Raw genomic sequence first — 4885 nt, forward strand, 5'->3', positions numbered from 1 at the left:
AAGATTCCAAACTACATTTCATAGGTTCAAATTTCTTGGACCGCAATTTTTCAGAATATTTAGAATATGTTTTGCTTCGTAGTGACGACGAATCTTGTACTCTTTCATAACAGCAACACTTTCGTTGCATATCAGACAACTAGCTCTCTGGTCATTTGTTTCTCCAAAGTACTTTTCTCCCCATTCTTTATTGAAAATGCAACATTCTCTTCTTAGTAGCCATAATGATGGGTGGAGAAAAAACAAAAGCAGTCTTAGGCCTCAGTATCAGATATTCTCATTTTAATTGTAATCACTAATAACTGACCAGCCCGAGACACGTGATGTACTGTAGTAATTAATATGGTGCATGACGTGACTAACTCAGTATACATACAACATGCGTAATCTAAGAAGTGCAAGAAGCAGTATAAAAGCATGTTTATTTTTTTTGGCATACATCAGTGGGCCAGACAAACTGACGTCATGGGCCGTAGTTTGGTGACCCATGAGTAAAACAAATGTACAGCATTTGTTATATATTGATTAGAAGTTTCATACATAACATTCGTCACCTCAATAAGGAAGTCGATTTGGTGGATATCTTTCACTGGTTTAATTCCCTCTGCCAATATCACATGGCCTAAAAATGTAATGCTTGTAGTCTTTTGAACACATTTTTTTCTTTTGACATGTTTCTTGCGTAATCTTCTAAGGATGGCATTTAAATGTTTATTCAAGCTCTCTTCCATCTTGGCAACAACGATTATATCGTCTTGGTAGGCAAGGAAGTTTTTAGGCATAGGAGTGGTTGTGTGGTAAGTAGCTTGCTTATGAACCACATGGTTCCAGGTTCAGTCCCACTGCGTGGCACCTTGGGCAAGTGTCTTCTACTATAGCCTCGGGCCGACCAAAGCCTTGTGAGTGGATTTGGTAGATGGAAACTGAAAGAAGCCCGTCGTATATATGTATATATATATGTATGTGTGTGTATATGTTTGTGTGCCTGTGTTTGTCCCCCCAACATCGCTTGACAACCGATGGTGGTGTGTTTACGTCCCCATAACTTAGCGGTTCGACAAAAGAGACCGATTAGAATAAGTGCTAGGCTGACAAAGAATAAGTCTTGGGGTCAATTTGCTCGACTAAAGGCAGTGCTCCAGCATGGCCACAGTCAAATGACTGAAACATCTAAAAGAGTAAAATAGTCCCTTGAACACTACATTCTCTATAGCATGCTGAAAAAATTGCAGAGCTATTTATCATTCCCATCTGTAATTGCATAACCAAGTATACCCCTCTTGTAATATTGATGATGCAGAGATTCTGACTATTTTCATTGAGCTTGATTTGCCAATATGTGTCAGTTAAGTCAATCCTAAAGAAGAATCTTGTGCCACTAAGCTTGCTGAACATGGTTTCTATTTGTGGCAAAGGATAAGCTTCTGTGCATATTTTTTTCATTTAAGTGAACTTTATAGTCAGGACACATACGCAGTCGTCCATTTTTCTTTCTAACCTACATGACTGGAGAAATATTGGTTATGCCACCTGGAGCACATATTTTAATTACACCTTTGGTTTCCAATGCATCTATCAGGGTGAGTAAAAAGTAAGCAATGTTTTGAACCATGAAGAATCTGTACCGGATTTTTGCAGAATCTTGAATTTTTTGCAATTGTCTGATAATACAGACATAGACTTGCTGAAATACATCGATAAATTAACATTAATAAGTAATTTTGCTATTCAACTCCAAAAAAGGACGTAAAGCAGCTGAAACTGCTCGCGATATCAACAAAACTTTTGGTGAGGAGATGACCAGTTAGTGGTCAGCTCAAAAATAGTTGAAACGATTTCGCAGTGAAGACCTGAACCTTGAAGATCGTGACGCTCATCTGTCATCGATGATGGTCAATTAAGGACCATCATTGAGAAAGATCCACATAAACCCACTCGAGAACTGGCAAAAGAACTTCGAGTTAGCCAGAAAACTGCCTGCAACCATATGCATACGATTGGAAAATCAAAAAAGTATTACACAATTTGAATGAAAATCAGAAAATGTGCATATATGAAATTTGCTCATTGCTTCTTCTCCATAACCAGACCAATCCATTTCATGACCGTATTGTAAGTTGCAATGAAAAGGGGATTCTGTACAATAATAAAAAACGTTCTTCGCAGTGGTTGGACCAAAATGAAGTACCAACAATCTTTCATAAACCCAAGCTCTTCAAAAAGGTTATGGTGACTGTTTGAATGTGTACTGTTAGACATGTCCACTATAACTTCTTAAAACCCGGAAAAACCATTACTGCAGAAACATATTGCCATGAAATTGCCAAAATGAACGAAAAACTGCTACTCCTCCATCCCAAACTGGTCAACAAAAGAGGGCCAATCATTCGTTATGACAATGCTCAACCACACGTTTCATTAATGACTCTCCAGAAGCTGAGGGAACTTAGCCCTTCCATTTGCTGCCCCCTGGACCCTACAAAAAATACATATTGCCTACAGCAGACCCAAAAATGCCACCTGGAGCAGACCATTCCTACGATTCTCCACCCCTAGCTACGCTAGTGCACCCAATGCACATTTCAATGGAACATAGTGAAATTTGCAACCCCTTATACAGGAGAATGAAAGCCACCCCGATTGTGCAGACAAGAAGCAACTCAAATTTTATTATCAGACACAACTTCTTAATAAAAGAAAGGAGCTGATAATCAATGGCGACATCAAGATTCTTAGAACATTTAGGCTCTCTTATAAAAGGACATTTAATTTAAATTAACCCAAACCACTGGAACTGAATTCTCTAGATCTACATGTTACATTTGACTCCTACCATTAGCTTACTCACTTTACACTTTAACTACCTGATAATTTTGTCTTTCTTCTATCTATTAGAACCTCTACTACTCTCTTCTTTGTTCTGATGGCCATATTCTCCCAGGTGGATATCTATGTATTCTTATCTACCTACCTATCCATCTATCTGTCTGTCCGGTCATCCATCTACATACATGCATGCATGCATACATGATGGACTCTCCCATTGAAGATGCTGTATGAGTGTTCAGCTTTTTTGCCAAACAGCCTGCACAAATGATTTGCTTATAGTGATCAAAATGTTATGTGCCATACTTAACTTACTCCCTCTATCAAATCAACTTTGCCTGAACAGGTGCACGCAATTGAGTGCAACACCATAACCACATGGCCATGCATTCTCACTGTGTGTGTGTGTATCGTGACACTCCGTCGGTTACGACGACGAGGATTCCAGTTAATCCGATCAACGGAAGAGCCTGTTCGTGAAATTAACGTGCAAGTGGCTGAGCACTCCACAGACACGTGTACCTTTAATGTAGTTCTCGGGGAGATTCAGCGTGACACAGAGTGTAACAAGGTTGGCCTTGTACAACAGAGTGTACAAGGCTGGCCTTGTCAGAGTGTGACAAGGCTGGCTTTGTACAACAGAAACAGGAAGAGAGAAAGTTGGGGTGAAAGAGTACAGCAAGGTTCGCCACCACTCTCTGTCGGAGTCTCGTGGAGCTTTAAGTGTTTTCGCTCAATAAACACTCACAACGCCCGGTCTGGGAATCAAAACCGCGAGTCCGCTGCCCTAACCACATACACACACATATATACCATCTAAGAATCCATAAATCAGAAAAAAAATATACATTCGTATATTTGTATATACAGTGAAATCTATTAATCGTAGTGTACAATATTATATCCATAACAGCCTATCTTACCAATTGGTTTCACATCTATTTAACCCAGTGCCCTTCAGAGATGGTAGTTATGGAATGAAATATGACGACTACTCTTGATTGATGGAGGTGAAAAGGCACATCCAGTTTGTCGGTGCTGTGACTATGACGAAATGAGCTGAGCTAGGGCGCTGTTAAGAGTTATGTCCCTTGGCACCAAAACACCATCTCTGGGTGTGTTGGAAGGTGACAAAAGAGTTTTTTGGAAATGTGCGTAAGTTTTAGGGTTGGTGTTCTTGTAGAATTCGAATGTGTACAGTGGTACTATGTGTGTAGCATTAGGTGGGTTGGGGTTGGCAGGTGCACAAAGGCCGCATAAGCATATGTGTGTTCATTTCTGTGTTTTTTGTTTGTTTTAGTTCAATTTTTTGGAACACTTATATAGGAATTGAGTATGTGAGGGCTTATATTGGGGTAATGGAAAAGGATCTATTGAGTTGATGTCTGCTGTGTTAGAGTGTGCGTGTGTGTGTGTGTCTGTGAGTGCATTTGTGTATGTTCTGGTCAAACTCTTTGGGGACTGGTGGTTATAGTCATGACAGACTTCACTGGCACCATGAATTCTCTGGACACAATAGAAACCAACCTGAAAATGGTGAATCTCCTTGATTTGATCTTGGCCTTGGAGTCCAGTACCTACAGACCCTTTAGCAAGCCATACAGAGGTTGGACAAAATAATGGAAACACCTTAAAATTTCAAACAAATTTATTTTAATATGGAGTAGGATTGCCTTTGGCAGTAATTACATCTTGAATTCTATGAGGTATAGACTCGTACAAAGTTTGGATTATTTCCAAAGGAATTTTGCCCATTCTTCAGCTAAACAGTCTCCAGTTCTTGTAGTGATGATGATGGAGGATATCAATTCCTTACTTGTTTTTCTAAAATGTTCAATAATATTGAGATCTGGGGACTGTGGTGACCAGATAAGATGTTCAACTTCACTTTAGCTGTGTGAATTGGTGCATCGTTATCCTGAAAGATTGCATTTCCCTCTGGAAACAGTTCTGCAAATATAGGATGAATTTGATCAGATAAAATGCTTAAATAGTTTTGACTATTAATTCTGCTATGAAGGGAAACCATTGGGCTGGCAGATTTCCACGATATAGCCCC

The sequence above is a fragment of the Octopus bimaculoides genome, chromosome 16 (assembly GCF_001194135.2).
Source record: "Octopus bimaculoides isolate UCB-OBI-ISO-001 chromosome 16, ASM119413v2, whole genome shotgun sequence".
In the NCBI taxonomy this organism is placed as follows: Eukaryota; Metazoa; Mollusca; class Cephalopoda; order Octopoda; family Octopodidae; genus Octopus; species Octopus bimaculoides.